The sequence below is a fragment of the Electrona antarctica genome (assembly GCF_951216825.1).
Source record: "Electrona antarctica genome assembly, chromosome: 14".
Classification (NCBI taxonomy): domain Eukaryota; kingdom Metazoa; phylum Chordata; class Actinopteri; order Myctophiformes; family Myctophidae; genus Electrona; species Electrona antarctica.
In genome coordinates this window covers 25,632,900-25,643,427 of record NC_136795.1, presented here as the reverse complement: position 1 = coordinate 25,643,427, position 10,528 = coordinate 25,632,900, and positions in this window count along the sequence as shown.

Genomic DNA, 10,528 nt, shown 5'->3' with positions numbered 1-10,528 from the left:
CCTCCCTCCAACCCGCCCTTCAGTATTCAACACTTTTATGTCCTAGGCTGTGCAGCTGTCACGGTTATGGCTAATTTATGCTTCAGCAGAAAAAAGTGGCTTTAAAAATGGTAAATAGTGTCATGGATTGAAGGGTGATTAGATGTAATTTGGAGTGAAAGTAGACATTACAGGACGCTCTAAATACGTCATTGTCTACTCAGCTTCAGTATTATGTACATAATGTTTGCCATCAATTGCTTCATTTTTTGGAAGTTGTCATTAATATACAGAACGTACATGAATAATCAAGTCAAAGAATCCCAATGTGTAAATCCCTGATGTCATCAATATGATGTCATAGTGGCGACTTCATAGACTGTATGACGTCATAGACTGTTGTTGTACAACTGTACAACAACAATATTAAGCGAAGGGGTTTGCATTCCCAACAGGGCACAATGGGTATAGTCTATCCATCTAATAATAAATGCACAAAATCTGTGTACAGTACAGTAGGTGTCCCCCACATATCTCCACAACTGTCCCACCGATCAACTAAGTAGAAAGACAGGTAGAATGGATACAGTTCAATGAAAGTACAGGTCAATACAAAATCTGCTAAGAGAATGAAACCAGAAAAAGCACTGAGACTTGTTTACATAAGGGTCCTCCATTTTTAATTAATCCGAAAAAAGATGCGCAGCAAGCCTCTGACATCACCCAAATCCACATGTACAAATAAATCATCTGCCCTCCATCTGCCCGAATGTATTATTTATCTGAGATATAGATCTGCCACCCACCTAGATCTAGAGATAGATATAGATCTGCCACCCACCTAGATCTTCACCCACCGGACATACCTTATTAATGAGTACTATGAGAAGACGCAATGAAATGCAAAGATATCAGTTATGTGCAAATCCGTCCAATATCCACAGCATCCAAGGATATAACCACAATCCGCGTATCTCTAAAGGGTACAACAAGGCATGTGTTCCCTACGGGCATCGCCCTAGTTATAATATTAAGTACTGTGAAAGTCAGGGTGGCAAATGTTATCACAGTATCAGCTTGACGATACACATGAATAGTTGGGGGATTTATATATATACTTTATACGGAAGCTCAATATGGTTACATAACAGATAAGGGAAGAGACTACAAAGTTATAATATAGTGTGTATATCTGTATTGTACAGATATAGAATGATAATGTAATACTGTGTGGACTGTGGAATGCTATGAATGCCAGTTATTCGTGGAAAGCTGATCGCAAAAAAGAGAACAGGATGAAAAACACACAGAGGATCAGTTGGTATTACAACAATTTAAGGAAACAGGGGAGATAGACTAGACAGATGTGGACCAGACAGTGGCCATGTGGTTAGAGTGTCTGCCCTGAAACTGGGAGGTCGGGGGTTCGATCCCCGGCCGGGTCATACCAAAGACTGTAAAAATGGGACCCAATGCCTCCCTGCTTGGCACTCAGCATCAAAGGGTTGGATTGGGGGGTCAAATCTACTAATCAAATGATTCCCGAGCGCGGCACGGCTGCAGCTCACCGCTTCTTGGCTGCGGCTCACTGCTCCAAGAGTTGGGTCAAATGCGGAGAACAAATTTCACTGCGGTAACGTGTGTGACAAATCGTATGACTTTGACTTAGATCCTCAGGGGAGATGTAGAAAAAGATTTGTAAATCAGACTTATTATTTATGAATTAGGTCCAGAAGCAACTAGTGTCTTGGCCAGACATCAGCGTAAACAGCAGGCCTCTAATGCACTCCATAAAATAAGGGACGCTCAAACCAACCAATTATTACATGAGCCAGATCAGAAGGAAATATTTTAAAAAGTAGTACAACAAGTACAATAAGAAAATCTATTCCGAACCACCATCCACTGATGAAAAAGCAAGGTTTTCTTATAACTCAGTCAACGTGCAATATGTTGGTGTGAGATACAGAATGACACCATTACATTACAATTTACAGTTAAGGAAATGGAAGGTGCAATCAGTAGATCAAAAGGCCAGTAAATCAGCAGGCAGCAATGGGTTTCCACCAGAATTAATTTCAGGAAGGATATTTCAGCCTTTGTCTTGTTTTAATTAGAGATGTACCGATACCATTTTTTTCCTTCACCATGCCGATGCGGATACCCACAACAACTTGAGTATCAGTCGATACAGAGTACCGATCCGATAACGGTGTAATTTCGAATTAATAATCTCAAAGTGGGGTACAGGGACTCAGGGTCAATTGAGTTATTGATGTACCCTAAAAGGTCTGTAAATCTCAGTTATGGGGTCCTTGAAATAAAAAGGCTTGAGAAAAAATATATATCAAGTCAAGCATTACATTCAAAATAATTGTAAATGACATACCTTTAAATTATCTTAATTTATGTGGTTTTTGAATGGCATATTCACATACCACCATTTTAGGCAGTATCGGGAGCTTTTCCAATACTGTTTTTTTTTTTACAACAACTAGTTTTAATTGAATCCTTAAAGGGGCAGGGCTCCCCATCATGGTCTCCCTAGCCTAGACTTTGCGTTGAAAATCAATGCTCGATTCAGAACATGCCAATGTCGTGACGCTGCAGGTGTGAATTGGACATAATAGGATTCAGTTCAAAGTAAGTTCAAGACATGGCCAATGTCCCATCTTTAGAAGCCTTATAGCTAAGCAAATGCAATAAGGCACAGAGCACAGATTAAAGAGATGTTGTTTTAACAGTGTCCTGAGAGAGACAGACATGCAGGGACAGAACACAGAGAGCGATCATATGACAAATCTTCCAGCCCAACACACCTGCACTCCGTTCCCTTCACAGTCCAATGTATAGCAGAAGTGTTGACGATGAACCGCCACTCCTGGAAGGAGTAAGTTCCCAATCTTCACAGGCTCAGTTCTTTCTGTTCCTCCATAAACACCTAAAGAGGAGCCACAACACCTATACTGTCAAATGCTGAGGAAAGGTCTCCCCTCAGCAGCCAGTCAGCAAATAACCAGCTCTTCTGTAACCAGACAGAAACAAGCTGAGACAGACAAACCGTGATCTGACAGTCAAAAACACTTTACCAAGACGTAAAAAAAAAGGAAATACACACCAGCTGAATTACACAGGAAAGAAAACGTACATCTTTGTTGTGGTAATGACCTTTTCCATTTAAATATTTTCAGCCTCACTTGTTTTTCCTGATTACATATTTATTATTTTCATCATTACCACCATTTTAGGTCTCAGTATATTCACCATTAGCTTTTGTTACAAATCTCACCATTTCCTTTTGTTACAGCCACTTACGTACTTGGTCAGACATTTTGAATGCTACTGTGTTTTCAGGGAGTTTTTTGACCCAGTTTGCACATTACATACTTATATGTATACATACACATTCATTGATTTAACAGATCTCATCCTTGCTAAACAAACACTTCCTGTTGGTCTGATCCTCTCCACTTCCTGTCGATTTGATCCAATGAAATCCAATGAAACTGGTCAGATGACCAATGATATCCAATGAAATCGACAGGAAGTGGAAAGCCTAGGAAGGTGAATAAGGGAAGGTAATTGGAACATACCACTTGGCAGGGGAGTTGAGGCATTTTGCCTCATCAAAGGTTTTTGGGCTTCGTCCTCACGGAGGATGTATGCTGGGGCGCCAACCCATACTGCTCCCGGGGTGCCGTCTACATTCCGGCTGTCACCCGTCTCTCCGGTGGTCACCAGACTATACCTGGTTGTCACATAGTCTATTCCTATGAGTCACTATAAATAGCAAACCTCAGAACAAAAATACATCGCTTTGATGCACCTGGGACGTATCCTCAGTGATGTATCCCAAGGTCATCGGGGTTTCGGGTCTCGCGAACATCATACCCCTCACTCGGGTTATACCCAGCCGGGGTGATCAAGTCCCGACTTACGTCCCAGTGGCTACCATCGATCAGACCCACTAGGGAAAGTCCAGGGCCACACAATCCATTGGAACCACTCCGGAACTACTCTGCCGGGACTGGGAGGTACAATTCTAGCATGTGGAGGGACTAGGCTCTGTGGGTTGACCCCTGTCCGGGCCCCTCCTACGTCTCACCAGGTTCACTCCTGCTCTCACCAGGAACTAAAGAACTATAGACCAGTCTAAGATGTACAAAAGGAACTCTATTACAAGTGTGACACAAGTTTCAGTGTGTTAAGTACTCTGAAGATCCATCTGCGTGTTATCCACGCTGGAGTAAAGATTTAAGTTAGGTACAATGAAGAGCATGGAAAAAGTACTCGGATATTTTACTTAAGTAAACCACAATATAAAAATACTGTTACAAGTAAAAGGCCTGTGTTAAAAATGAAAAATGATACTTAAATAGAAATGTATTGGCATCAAAATATACTAAAGTACCAAAAGTAAAATATCTAAAATGGACCATACCACATACGTACCATAGGAGAGATAACAGGCAAACATTCTCTAATAGTGTAGGCTTCTAGTAAATGAACCAGCTGCATCATGTTAAATCTAACCGTGGGAATAAAGGGCAGTTCACAGTCACACTGAGTACGATAACTATAACTATAACTATATTGATCACCTTTGCATTATTTTTATACTTGGTGTGAACTCTGCCATCCATAACTATATAGTTATAGTGCTCAGTGTGAACAGCACTTAACACATGCACAGTACAGTAGCAAGTACTACAGGCTTAGCATCTACACGGTGGACTATATTGTTTGTACAAGGATAGCATAGGACTTGTTTTTGTTAACTCAACAAGGCAGGGTGAGGCTTGTGAGGCACAACTCGCAGCAACAAAGATTGCCCTCCCCACCTGGCTTCCATTCCCTGAACATGGTCAACTGTCTGTGTTATTACCGAGTCTATAAAGTATAGATAGTTTATTGTATAGACGCTCGGCCAAGGCGGATGCAGAGTGGTGGATTTAGCCCTGTGCCACCAGATAACGCTCATCTAATCGGTATGCAAACGTTAAGATTCATTGTATCCATCGTTTGCAGAAACGTACGTCCAATGTCAATATTTTTCTTTGGCAATATTTTTGTTTTTCTTTCACATGTTATGAATATTTTATTTACTTTTTAGAACATTAATTTTACACTGGTGCTGACTTTTCAGCATTTTCTTTTCTTTTTTTTCTTTCTTTTTTTTAGATGCCTTTTCAGCAAGTATTATTAGTTTGGGGTTATTTTGGGTGTTCCTTGGAAATGTATTCATTGCGAAGCTTAACTGTCCCAATTTGCCAGGTGTCCCAATTTAATAATATTCACCCTACATAGCCTATGTGGAAAATTATAATGCTATTGTTGAATTACATTTTCCATCTTACATTATAGTCCCCTAGGCTTCTATATTTCAATGCTATCGGTCGTGCTCATTTTGTCAAATTTTGACTCGAAAATTGCAGGTCATCTCACACTATAAAGTACAGCAGCACATTGTGCTAAAAGAGTGTGAAAGGCAGTAACCATTAATAACCACGTCCACTCAACAGGTAATTGTATTCCCAGAGGAACAATCCTAAACTTGCACACAAGGGGATTCGTTTCAACAGTAGGCTACTGAAGAGAGGGCATTATCATACCAGTCTATGCATTATGTATGCTTTTCCAAAATTGTTCTAATTTAGGGCACAGCCAAAACTTGTGACTGCATCTGTAATCGACCGTACATATATTGTGAATAGGACAGATGTGGAGAATCTGGTGATACATGTGAGCTAATCTTGTGAGTAGCCTTGATGAGACTGAGTATGATGGAGGCACTCATTCAAATTAAAACATCCTCGTGTTTATCATTAATACTAACGTTACATAACCTCTGGGTTATATGGTAGGTAGCTGACCAATGAAATTGCCCGTGCTGCACTAGCACTAGTTCAGTTTTAGTTTATTTTCATTGTATACTTTTTTGGTGGGGGACAATACTTTTATATGGAAAGGAACAAAAACAAAAATAAAAATAAAAACATGAAATGAAATGAAATGAAATGATTACTATATTTACCCAGGGTATCTGGGCTAAGCTCAATAACTTGTTTCCAGCCAGGCTCTGCTCATAGAACACATTTCATCGTAGTGGTTCAATGCCTTGTTCAAGGGCACTTCAGCGGTGGTAATTTTAACGTGTCGGACCGCTGATTCGAACTGGCGACCTTCCGGTATCAAGACCGCTCCTCAATCCGTTCGGCCACCGCTGCCACATGATGTGCCAGAAAGGCCAAACAACAGAAGAGCTTGTCACTGGCACCAGTTAACCTCTCGAACCCTATTCTGGCAATGTCATTCCAACAAAATAGGTGAACAGAGCCAATCCACAAGCTCACAAGCTCTCGCAATGTGACTCCTTGTGAGCTTGTAGATCTGCTATTTTTGCTGAAGACATTTGGTGTAGACTAGAGGGTAGGACCAAGCAAGTACAGACCACTGGGGGACCCCGGTCAATGAAGCATTATGTACAGGGTTTAATGAACTCACAATGTCAAACATGGATGAAACTCAGAAAACCAAACAGCTGCAGGCAGTTTTGTAGAATTCACGGTTGAGGAGACACTGGAGTTTAGGTACAGTACAACAGCAACATTCTGTGAGAATGGCTGTGTAGTGCGTACCAACAAAGGCAGTGGTGGAAAAAGTATTCACATGTTTTACTTAAGTAAAAGTATCAATACTATATTGTAGAAATACTCTTGTTACAAGTTAAAGTCCAGAATTCTAAATGTACTTATTCACAAGTTGTCAAATGTATAAATTGTATAAATAAATGATAAAAGAAATAGCAATAACGACCCCTCCAGGTGGGGCCAATTAACATGATTAAAATCATGTTAAAAATATTTCAAAATTGTACAGTACTTGAGTAAATGTACTTAGTTACTTTACACCACTGAACAAAGGTGAGGAACACGAGCAACACCTACATTTTGAATCAACACTCTCCCCACACCATTGGGGAATCAAAGCGCGATTATACAATTTGGTTTGCCAAGAGGAGTTCCTCATTGACAGTAATGTTAATCTATTAATGCAATGTGTTTATCAAATGCCATTTTATTGTTGGCTTTCATGAATAAATTAGTCTATGGGTAATTGGGTATACAATGAACAAATTACCACCAGATATCGTCACTACTGTTGTTTTAAAGGTGGCAGCTAAGGGGAGAACAGTGGCCGTCTGGGAACTAGAAAGTTCCCGGTTCAATCCCTGGCTCCCCTTGGCTTGGTGTTGAAATGTCCTTGAGCAGGACACTGAATCCCTATCGCTCCCAGAGTGCCGTCACGCAGCTGCCCACTGCTCCTAATGGTATAGGTTGGGTCAAATGCAGAGAACAAATTCCCCCACTGGGATCAATACAAGTTACCAAAAAAATAAAATAATAATATCCAACCAGATATGCCTGCCCTGCACTCGGTTGATAAGCTCAGGCAATGATGAATGCCCAGGTGATAATCTATATTTAGTGGTGTGGTTCTGCCCTTAAGGATATAGGATCATCTACTGTATAACACTGGTTCTCAATATGGGGTCCGGGGACCCGCAGAGATCCTTGAGGGGGGTCCATGGGGTAATATTGCATCAAAGTCAGTTTACCACTAAACCCTAAATAAATCGGCTATTTGAAAATAGCTATTTTCAAATTGGCTATTTGCAAATCTCACAACCCCATATGCTCAACACGTTGCATCGTGAGCTTGTAGATCTGCCGGTACTAGATGCCACATTCCAGTCATGCCATAGATCTGCCATTTAAAGACAAATCTTGTAATGTATGTGGTCCATGCAGACACAAAACATTTTCAGATGGGGGTCTGCGAACAAATACAAATTAATTTGGGAGTCCTTGACATGAAAATGTTTTGAGAACCACAGATCTATAAAATGGATCATAAACCATTAGACAAACGTGAGGCTTCCCTCTATCCCTCCACTTTTCATGCTATCGGAGGATCGAGTCATTAAATCTTTAATTACCTCTGGTGCACTATAGGCACAGAAATAATTTGCTCATTTTGTAGATGCACACACCACAGAAAAAGACGTACATCACTGCAGTCTATGAGTGACAGAGCCTTATACGTTACCACAGCTTGATTATTAACATCTGTGTTTTGTCAATATTGCTCTGGCATTCATCTGACCTGGAAGAATTATTAATGATCATCAGGTTGCTGCAATTTAAGAGAGGGGTCATTGTAAAAGGCTGAAGTGTCTGAGCCATAAAATGAAATGATGGAGGACTGCTAAATGGAGAGGTGAGCGGGCCCCATCCATTAGTAACACCAAAACATCCATTGTGGAACAAAATATTATCCACACACACAGACAGCCAGACACGTTCTGTAACTATGGCACCCTCCTGTACATAGCATGCTGTCAGGTGGAAACCTTGTATGTCCAAATCTTTCAGGAAATGGGGTATAAGATTCTGTGTTCCAATGGCTCCAATGTGGTTACTAGTCACAAGCTCTTGTTAATACTTTTAATTTGGTTCACTATTTATAAAACCTGCAGACGTAACCAATTCACGATGAGTTTTTTTGTGACACTGTAGAATGACGAAGTAGGGCATTCATTTACGAAAAAACAAATATGGAAATATGGAGATATGAGGTTTCTGCCTAACAGCAACGATGTGCAGTAGGCCTACACATGACATCATCACTCATTTCAACCACCACGCAACAACAGATTCATCTCATCTGATTACTTCATGTTAGTAGCACATTTGATTAAATCAACACACTTAAAGTATGAATTATGGAACCAAGATGGATGTTCCTCCCTTTTCCCCATGCTCTTAATGCACAATTTCATGTTGTTTCACTCTCATATGCCTGTAGTGTGATCTATAATGCATAGGTAGTTACCAATTAAAGTTTCCCAGCACATTAAAGACTTAGGAAAAAGCCATTTGGTGGACTCTAGGCAAGGACAAAATACCTACATCTCAGTTCATTCAGTCAAAGTCATGAGCGATCTATTTTCTGTAGTTGATCTAATTTGTCCCTTGAAGAACAGCAGGAAGTTAAAAAAAATCAATCTTTTGTTAATTATTTGGCTCATCTGCATTGGTTCGATGGATATGAGAAACTCCAAATTGCAATCTATGGAGAATGTCACCCTGCCCATATTAAACATCTCTTAATCCCATATTAATCCATTTGACAGTTTTTTCTTTAAAGGATAGTATACAGTGTAAGAGAAGATGGTGTCATGTACTTCATAATATTCCGTGGTGTATCTGTACCTTCATGGGAAAGCCATCTCCACGGGATCATTCCTAAGCCTGTACTTTCCAAACCACTGGAGCAAGTCTTTCCCAAACCCTACAGTGGATAAAAGTAGATTACATTATACTGTATGTGGAAAGCTCGGACAACAGTAGTGTAGCCCTGTTTCCCAACATCAGGCCTGGGGACCACCAGGGGTCCAAATCATTTGACCTTAAGGGTCTGAAACTCAGTGTACAAATGGAACTAAGTTCATATAACAGAAATATATATATTTTTGTATTAAATAGTATCAAATGGGGGTCCGGTCCTTGGTGTAGCCTGCATATTGAACATGCTAACCTTGAATTGTAAAACTTTGAGAATCACTTAGTTCAGTGGTTCTCAACCTGTAGATCAGGACCCGGGTTTGGGGGGGGGGGGGTCCTCAGATGACAATTTAATACCTCAAAAACAAAGAAAAGAAAAAAAATGAAAGAAAAACTTCCATTACTGCATCAAAAGTCATCAACAAACGAAACTATAAAAACTGGTCGAACATTAGCCAAATTGTCAAATAATATAAGAAATTGGCAAAATGCTAATATAGGCAAATATACTGCAGTTCAAATCAAATGTGATTATTTTAGGGGGCTCAAGGCCTGTTGTACTACGGCCTTTCAGATCCACATCTGGCAGGGCTGTGTCACACACAGCAGCTCGGCCCCATCAGAGTGACCACATCACTCAGCACCAGACCTGTGTGGCAGACAGTGGTGCTGAGTGATGCAGTGCATGGTTTCCCCCAGCAACCACCAGTTTTACCGCAACTATAGCATAGTGGTCGGGAGCAGCAGCCTTCATGTGGAAACGCTGACCTTTAACATATCCCGGCACTAACGGCTTTGCATACAAATGACACTCATCAATCAAATGACCAGTCAGTCACTCAATGCCAACCAACAAATCTGCTGGTGGTCACTTGCGGAGCAGACCACCGCAGCAATATGCTGTGATGTTTCTCAATCCACTGATCCTTCTTGGCGGTTGAAAAAAATAGTCGACATTTTAATCCCTGATGGCCTGATTGAGGTTTGACCAGCTCAATTGTAATCAGCAGGAGGTGGAGAGAGATGTGTGCTCCAGATTGGCATTATAGTGCCCATTATACACAATATGGGTTTGAAGTTAATTTTAATCATGCAAATAAAATGATGTATAAATGTGAAGAAAATGTAGTAGATTAAATGGGCAGCCTAAACACCTAAACATTGAAGCAACATTGCCACCTACTGTGGATAGACTGCATGTG